Source organism: Brassica napus, chromosome A8, assembly GCF_020379485.1.
Source record: "Brassica napus cultivar Da-Ae chromosome A8, Da-Ae, whole genome shotgun sequence".
NCBI classification, from domain to species: Eukaryota; Viridiplantae; Streptophyta; class Magnoliopsida; order Brassicales; family Brassicaceae; genus Brassica; species Brassica napus.
In genome coordinates this window covers 3,743,547-3,753,440 of record NC_063441.1, presented here as the reverse complement: position 1 = coordinate 3,753,440, position 9,894 = coordinate 3,743,547, and the positions used below count along the sequence as shown (strand labels likewise).

Here is a 9,894-nt window from a genome sequence, read left to right as displayed (position 1 = left end):
AGGTAATTATGTCACAGAGTATCCAATTGTGGTCAAAAGTCAAAAACAAGTTGTGCTGAACATAAACCGTAACAACATTAAGACCCAGGGACAGAAAATGATGAACTGATGAACAGATTTGTTACTAACTAATAAAACTTTTGCACACAAATCATTCAACCTTGTTTAGTCAAATCGTAATCAACTCCATTGTATTGTGTGTCTAGTAACTATGTTGGAGTCATCAATTTTTTATCTTTGTAATTTATTTATTTTTGCTCTTTCAAAAAGAGAATTCATGTCCAATTCAATCCACAGTAACATACTGGTTGGTGCTATTAATGCAAAAGAGACACCGCAATAGTACCGCAGAAAGTAAATCGAGAGATAAAACACTACAAGCAAATATTTATGTTTTATTAGAATCTCTTTTAAACAATCTATTACAAGATCTGTTTAACTCAGCTTTTACAAGTCTAGTGTTAAACACCCTAACACACGCTACTGAAATATTCCTAAGTTACAATGCTTATGTCTCTCTTCCGTCAAGTACTTCAGCAGCAACGGCTTCAGCACGACCAAGACAACCCCAAGAGATTTGTTCTCTCTATAAAATCAGCCTCCGTGTATCTGTCTATCCCAACGACCTTCAGAGCTATTTTATTATTAACACTACGTTCTTCAATGCATTTTCTCCAAAACATCACAAATATGGACATCTTCCATAACACTAATTGCAATTTTCTTTTTCTTGAGATTGCACTATTCCACTTCCTTTAAGTCATAAACTTGTTCTCCAAGTTCATTTTTCTTGCTTTTTCTCTAAGATACTCCCTTGCTCTCCAAGTCTCCACGACTCCAGCTCATCATCTTGACTCCACATGGTCTTCACCACTCAACATGTCGTCTACGTCAGCAACTATGTCAGTGACTACTTCATGACATCCATCTTGCATATTCAATCTTCCCCTTTTAGCTTTGTGTGTCAATCAAGCAAAACATTCTTCTGGTTCAATAACCACGTTCTTTACCTGAAAACTTTTACACCAAATGTATTTTTCTTCCCCACAAAATGTGCAATATAACATGCTTTTCTCCCCCTGAGATATGCATTCCTTGGAGGAACGTCACCATTCTCTCCTTGCTTGATTGCATACTAAGCTAAAACAGATGTTTAGATGTCAACACTTACAGACACACCCATCTGCTTCTTCATACGTAATCATGATACAGCCCTTGCTGCAGCAGAATAAATTACAAGTCATGAATCATGATCTAACACACCTGTCGAACTACCCTTCGATCAGTTTCTGCTGAGGACCTGGCTTCCTTTATGTGTCGTCTTCTTGACCATGAGCCCCTCCGCACCTACACCGAGTGCACTCTGGACTCGTTGCTATTGTCTTGGAGTGATTTCACTATCACCCTCCTGATGATCACCTCGCATCACTTTCTGACGCACATTAATCTTTTTCCCCTCTATACCACAAACAACTCCGTGTCCTGGCTCCAGACTTGATGCTTCTTGATCAACCTCAAGATCACTCCTACCAGAGTTACACCCTTCTTTTGATGTCTCATCCTTGATCTCATCAAATAAGCCACTCTTGGCTAAGAACACCTCTTCAACCCTCTTGAGTTTAATGAACCTCTTATTCACTTTATTGGCCATGTTTCTTCTCTTCTCACGAGCAAAATACTTCACCTTCTTGTGTCCAACCTTCGCATAGAACCAAAAACGCATCTGATGTTGCTTCTTGTTTGGCCTCACAAAGTTGCTGATGCACCGATCAGTCTCCTTCTTTGTACCAGATGCACATATATGCTTTCGAACCTCATGTCTGACATTCATGTTGGTGCACTGATGTACAACCTTCGGCTTGTTCCTCACAGCTACACGCTGTAGATTTTCCTGCCGTACTCCTTGTTGCACGTCCCGACGTACTTCCTGACAAGATTCTTTGGCCCCACTTTTTGATGTGACCGTTTAATCAATCAGCTTAAAACAATTACATTGAACATGTCCTTGAACTCCACAAGAATAACATGTTGGACCATGAATCCTCATATCATATACTCTCTCAATCTGATGCTTCTCCCTCAATAGCCTGAAACACTTTGACATAATATGCCCAACAACTCCACAATGATGACATACATGTATGAAGGGTCGCTGCGATACACTCTTTACCTCTGGGATTTTCCTTGTAGCAGACGATGAAGCAGTTCTCGTTGCAGTTGCAGTCTTTACTGTAGTCTTTCCATATGAAGTAGTCCTTGCATACATCTTAACTACTGGCTTGATTGCAGACATGTATACACTCTCTGTTTTTTTTTGTGTTTCACCAGGTTTAACACGAGCTTGTCTTGTTTCTTCTTTCTCTACTTGCAAGTCCTTCTGTATAACTTCAATAAATGATGTAAAACGTCTCTGCTCTTTTACTAGCACCATATTCTCCTTTCCAAGCTTTACTAACTTTTCACACATTGTTTGTAGCACTCTTTGAGACCATCATTTAGTCCTTCATCATATTTTCCCTCCTCAGATTCAGAATCTGATTCAGATGATGTATTTGCTTCATATTTGTGTGCACTAAAAGCAACTAGGTTGAGCACCTTGTCTTTTTCTGATTCATTTTCATATGTCCTTATGAATGATCTCTCTTTCTTCTGCATCTCATCGCCTCCAATTTCTCTGCACCTAAGCTTTTGAATCTTCTTCTCTTGGCCATTGAACACTCCCATTTGAAATTTCCATATCTTCTGCATTTATAACATTACACCTCTTTGTTATTGCATGGCTTGTCAGTTTCTTGCCTTTGTTTGCTCACATCAACGTTCTCATGTCCTTGCCACTGTATCACTTTCCGTAGTACTTGGTGAAGCACTCGAATCATCTTAACCATCTCATCTTCATTCTCTGATTTTTGACTTGTCGTTTCAGCAACTGCCAGGTTGACTTCAGTATGATTGCCCACACCATCAAGCTCCATCTCATGAGCTTTGAACATACCCACTACTTTGTGAAGTTGAATTTATCTGGCATACACACAAACGTTGTTGTCTTATAAGCTATAAATATTTTTGGTAGACACCTTAAAAACTTCTTCACATGTTTCTTGTCCTTGTATTCCATGCCAGAACACGAGTCTCTTGTGCTAACGCACTGAGTTGAGAACTAAAATCTGATACATATTCATGTTTTTCCATCTTCAAGTTCTCAAATTTCAATTTAAAAAAATCCATCCTTGAATTCTTAACCTTCTCAGTTCCTTCAAAGGGGAATTGCAGAATATCCCACGCCTATTTTGCATTCTTGCATCCTTGAATCAGATCGAGCTGCTTATTTTTGACGGATGTAAAAATACCACATAAAATTTTGCATTATAACTTGACATCTCCTTCTCACGCTTTGTCCATTTAGCCAATGGTTTGTTGACCACAACACCATCTTTATCTACTGTTTTGGGAACTTCATAGCCATATTCCACTGATGTCCAATCATCCATATCAATACTTTGTAAGCTTGCTTTCATCTTCACTTTTCAATGCCCATATTGTTTAGGATCAAGCATAAACTCAGCCACCATGCTTCATGTTGCTTCCTATTCTACTCTCTCTTCCTTTCTTTCCTCTTGCCTTCGGGATCTTCACTAATGACTTAGGTGACCTGCTCTTGCCTTTTCTCCAAGATACTCCCTTGCTCTCCAAGATACTTTCTGGCTTGTTTCTTTTTAAAAAGGTTAATTTGCGTTTACAAAGATTAAAAATACAATCATATAGTAGCCAAAACTGCAACACCACCCATGATGCGGGTTTTTTATGTAACATCCGAACTTTGCATGTAGTCTCACTTCTCCCGAAACGCTATATGAAATAGCTAGCCTGGCTTATGTAACATAATAACTAAATCTTCACCCGCGTTTTGAAAGCGCCAATATTTTTATGAATTTTTTTTATTAAAAACTTAACAAATATTTTGTTAATTTGTAAGTATTTTGTGCATCTAAAATATTTTTGCATTTAAATCAGTACTTTTAAATTCGACATAAACCTGTAATCAAACCGGTTAATCCGGTGATATGATAATTTGATTAGATTTTTAAAAATATCCATATTTAAAAATTATTAAAACCCGAGACTACCCGATTGAACCGATGGATGATCTATATATAATCCAATTTGATTTAAATTGTTATAGTTTCATAATTTATCTCCTTTTAATCCAAATTTTAAAGGTCAGTGTTTTGATATCTTATGAAATTATGACATTTACACAAAATTTTGATAGAGAAATGATAGATATAAAATAATTAAGAACTATATATATATATATATATGTCTTGATCATATTACTCTCTTTTACATATCTTAATTAATTTTATTATAATTATTTTGTTATAATTTGGTTTATATTATAACCGGTTTAAATGTGTTGTTAACAGTTAGTGTTAAACATTTTTCTTTAGATAACATATATTTTGAACATTTTCCATAATTTTTTTGTTATTATATTTATTATACAATGTATAACATTTATATATATTTTATGTAATGGCTATTATTGAATTATTATGTTGCTTAAATAAATGATATAACCATTGTTTAGGAAATATAAGTAAAATAATCCTTTAATTTAATTGATTTATTATTGATTGAAATGTTTAAACCTGTAAAACTAAGTTTTATTTATTTTTGTTGTTTAATAAATTGTTTGAAGTTTTCAATTATTTAATTTATCTAAATATTTTAAAATATAATTGCTAGAAATTACTAAAAAGACGAGATCTAATACTTTATATTGTTTGGACACAAAATTAATGATAATGTTGTTTAGAAACATAGATAGTAGTATAAAGAAATGAGTATATCGTTTGGAAACATAAATAGTAGTATAAAGTAAAGAATATTAGTGATTTAATGTAAGTATAACTATAAAGTAGAAATGTTTATTTAGTTTAAAAACTTACAAAATAAAAGTTAGGTCCAACATTGTGTTTCTGTTTTAATAAGATAGATAAATATTTATAATAATTGGTATTTATGTTTTCTCTGTATAATACTGTAAAACCTAGCTTGCTTTCTCAAGAAGGTTGTGAAGATTTTCTTATATACGTTTTATTTTAATTGTTACTAGACTTTGACCTGCGCGCCTGCGCAGATGTATTTTTTCTATTTGTTTTTCATGTCAACAATATAAGGGCTAGGCAAAATACCCGAATCTAAAGAACCTAACCGATCTCGGTCCGAAAAAGTAGTATCAAACCCAAACCAAAACTGATTAAATATCCAAATTATTCAAAATTTTGGTTTTTGGAGAAACCGTAACCGAATCCGATCTAAACCTGAGTATTACGGATATCCGAATGTGTCGGAAATAGATTTATATACTTATATATATTAATTATTTTTAGATTTAAAATATATAAAAACATCTAGAATATATATGATACTTTTAAGCTGGTTTAAATACTTGAAAATATATACAAAATGATCAATAGTGAATATATAAATAGTAAATGTATACTTAAAACACAAAATTAATTAAAATAATTATTGATTCTAAATCTAAATATTTGAACTAAACTTATTTATATGTTAAGTTTAGCTATTCTTACATATGTTATTCAAATTTATATTTAATATATTATGTTGTTTATAGCTTTTGAGAAATTTAAAGTATATAATCAGGGCCGGCTCAATAATGTTAAGCGCCCTAGAGCACAAAAAAAAATTTAGCCTTAAAAATTTATATGCAGATAATGTTTAAAATATGTTTAAAATTTAATTAGTAATATGTTGTATATAATATAATGAAAATAAAACTATATACATATCAAATAATTTTGGGCTCTTTTCAATATGATTTATTATATTTATAATTTATATAAATATATAAAAATATATATTTATAAAAAATTTGGGCTCCTTAATTATTATTATACGGGGGAGGCTACGGGCTTGGTCCCAGGGCGATCATACCACTTGTCTCTCTAGTGAGCCAGCCCTTTATCCGAACTCGAACCGAACCCACAAAAATCCAAAGCGAACCAAACTGAAATATAGATATATTAGAATGAGGCTGAAATCTTTGACCCTGGAAATCTGAAACCCAAACGGACCTGAACCGAACCCGATTAGGTACCAAATATATAGTTTCTCATAATATAATGAACTTCCAAGTTTTCTTAAAAATATAGGTCCATTACTTTTTTTTTCTTTTTAATATACTGATATATATGTTTCCAAACATACCTATTTTTTTAAATTACAATTTATGTTTTCAAACAAACTTTTTTAAAAACTGCAATCTATGTTTTGAAACAAATTTTTTTTAAAAAATTAATATATATGATTCCAAACAAACTTAATTTGTACTTGGGTTTTAATAAGATAGATGAGTCACAAGAACATGACAATCCACGAGTTGAATTTTCTCAATATTCTGCAATATTAAACCACCAAGTATAAATCATAATTTTCTTATTTTGATTTCTTCTCGTCGGTTTTGATGGTGGGAAAATATAATTGGGATTATGATCTGGGCCATCATATTCAATAAGCCCAAAATATTTTAATTCCAAACAAAACCACCAAAAGTTGTGGGCTACGTAACATCACATACGATTTGAAAAAAGAAAAAACCAAATAACTGGTTTGGAAAAGAAACACAAAAACGACATAGTTTAAAGTAGTGGCATATGTATGTAATTATTAAGAAAAACTGAGGTTTATTTTGTTTTTGTACTCCTATTTTAATAGATTAGATGAGTCACAAGAACATGACAATCCACGAGTTGAATTTTCTCAATATTCTGCAATATTAAACCACCAAGTATCAATACAATACTAAAAGGGAGATAATCTCAACTCTCAGCTATGCCACGTCATCAAAAATAATCCTCCAACCAGAACATTTCTTTTTGCCACGTCAGATGGGCTTCGGTCTCCGTTGTGGTATTTACGTTTGGGCCTCCGTTGTTTACTTTTATTACTCTGGGCTTCGTCTTCGACAAACCTAAGAAAAAAAAATTACCTGCAGAGCATGGAGATCGCGATGAATCCTAAAGCAGACGGAGGTCTCGAGGATCTATGCCTCTGCCTCTTCGTCTTCTCCGATTCAAAGCGTAAAGAGCTCTGATCGATCACCTTCTCTACAAACAAAACCATGTTCTTCTCCCTCCATCTCGCCGTCAACCCCACTCTTCTCCCCGTCTCCTTCCACTGCTTTCTCCTTCGGCGGAACTCGCCTGAGATGCCTCAGATTGGTTACTTCCTGCGTCGCCTCCGTTCAAATCACTGTCGCTAATGGTTCCGCCCCAGCTCCTGTTGTTGTGAAGAGAGAGCAGATTCGTCTTGGTCTTCCTATCAAGGGACGCATGGCCACCGACACCATCGATCTTCTCAAGGTGAATGGTGTTTCTGTTCCGATGAAACTTTGCATTTTGATTATTATCTGGTTAATGCTTTAGATTAACAAGTATTTAGCTTCAAACTTCAGATAATTTACAATCTGCTGGTGTTTTTAACTTCAAATCCTCCTTTGATTAAAGACTAATTATCTCCCTTTTGTTTATTGACTTCGACACAACGTTTTTTTTCGTATGAAGCTTTATGTTATGTCTTCGTCTTCATGTGTTTAGTATAGTCTCTCATGTTTGTCTTGCTTTTGAAACTTCTACTGGAGAAAGTTGGTATATATTTAAAAAAAAAAATGGAATCTTGGCTGTTTCGTTTGTTGAAGCTAGAAACTGTTAACCGTAGCTATTTTTTGCGTTTCATCATCTCTTTGTATAGACAAAGCTTGCCCTTTTTTCTTCTCTGAAGTGTTGTTGTCTCCCTTCGCTTTGAGTGAAGTGGACATAGTGATATGTAATTTCGTAGCTTGGTCTGACTCTTCTTATTTGTTGTTTCTTCTGTGAAGGACTGTCAATTATTTGTCAAACAAGTCAATCCAAGGCAGTACGTTGCACCTGCCAATTTACAACAATGCCTTCTCTAGGAAGTGAAAAGTACTAATTTAATTAAAAAGGTTTTTCTCAATTAAGACATCTTCTCTGATCATCATCTCGGTTTATCGGTTAGAACGGAGTACAGAGAAGTGATGAGGAGGCTCGGGGACTGCGCGAGAGCGACGTTTCTTGAGTTCAAGAGTGCTATTGCTTCTGATGTCTCCTCTCATCATTCCCTGGAGGAGCGGTTCACCAGCTTACGAACTATGTGATGAACTACCTCATGGCGTTGACGGACTTTAGCCAAACGCTCGACTCGCTTCTCATGGAGCACGAGGTGTAGAGGATCTCACAATACTTCCTTCGCCGCCGGATGTTATCAATCCAGAGGAAGAAGAGTTTACCTACGATTCACCATAGAAGTTTGTGGCGATGAAGCCACATTTCTGCTCTATAGCTTCGGTTCTTGAAGCTAACCTTCAAGTGAAGTCGAAGCTGTACAGAGATGTATCTCTGAGACACATCTTTCTCCTCAACAACTACACTACATGACCAGGAAAAGTTAGTTGAGGAGATGACTAACTTTTCAGGAGAAACTACATGACCACAAGATTCTTTTTTCACTGAACCCAATTTCTATAGTTACCTCTCATTCTAAATGTACTTTTTTCATATTACAGTATACACCTGCGATTGAGATCTAGAGTGTTGGTTGCTTTTTTGCGGAAATGCTTTTGGGTAAGCCTTTGTTTCCCGGGAAAAACGTGGTGCACCACCAATTGGATCTTATGACTGACTTCCTTGGCACTCCACCTCCTGAGTCTAGGGTTAGTCACTCAATAATTTTAAGAAAAACATGTTCAATTTTTTCTCTAGCAGATTAATGTGTTACATACCATCGTCATTTGAGAGTGAGTTAATTTTTTATAATATGATGTTGCAATCTTGAAATGATGACAGATTAGAAATGAAAGGCGAGGAGGTATCTTAGCAGAGGAAAAAACAGCCAGTCCCTTTCTCTCATAAGTTCTCTAAAGCTGATCCTTTGGCTCTCCGCCTTCTTGAACGCCTGCTTGCTTTTGATCCCAAAGACCGTGCATCTGCTGAAGATGTACCTTTTTGTTTTTCTTTCCCATTTTCTTACACAGACTTAAACTCTTATCTTTCATTGTTCTGATTTTGCTTATTTACAGGCACTATCTGATCCATACTTCAGTGGTTTGTCAAACTCAGAGCGTGAACCATCAACACAGCCAATCTCAAAGCTTGAGTTTGATTTCGAGAGAAAGAAGTTAACAAATGATGATGTCAGAGAATTAATCTACCGAGAGGTAACACAAAAAGCATTTCTTCTTCTACACATCTTGCTTTTCTCTGCTCTTTAATGGTTTTAACAGTCACTTATCTTTGGGAAAAAAAACATTAGATATTGGAGTATCATCCTCAGATGTTGGAGGAATACAAGCACGGTGGTGATCAGCTTAGCTTCATGTACCCTAGGTTAGCTTCAATATTTATAGAACATATTTTATTTAAACAGTGATTTTTTTTTGGGGAAAAAGATGCAATTTAATTTTATTCAATAATTAGTATGTGTTACTCATATTAAATGTGATTATAAAATATTATATCATAAGATTACATATACAAAAAAATATTAACATAATGTGTATTATATATGAAATGTACATTTAAAACATAATTTATGTATATATAAATCCAAAAATAAAAAATGGCAGTTAATTAAAAGGTTACAATTTTAAACACGATATTCTATTTTGATAATTTTAAAATTATTATAAATATAAAACAAATTGTTTATATAAACATGTGTAGCCTGGATAATAACTTAGAATGTGTATAACTAAAGTAAAATTTAATATTGAGTTTGTACACAATACTATCAAAGCACCATAGACAAAGGTCATGGAACCTAAAAAAAAAGGGCCATGAAACACAAAAG

General features: G+C 34.3%; 1 long non-coding RNA gene across 1 annotated transcript; it reads left to right on the top strand.

The window, feature by feature from the left end:
- The first annotated feature begins 6,822 nt into the window (after nt 1-6,822).
- LOC125577007 lies at nt 6,823-9,572 on the top strand. Its single transcript, XR_007315326.1, has 6 exons — nt 6,823-7,388; nt 7,904-7,991; nt 8,065-8,758; nt 8,892-9,042; nt 9,125-9,262; nt 9,358-9,572. It is a non-coding gene; the product is annotated as an uncharacterized LOC125577007 (long non-coding RNA).
- Nucleotides 9,573-9,894: the final 322 nt, after the last annotated feature.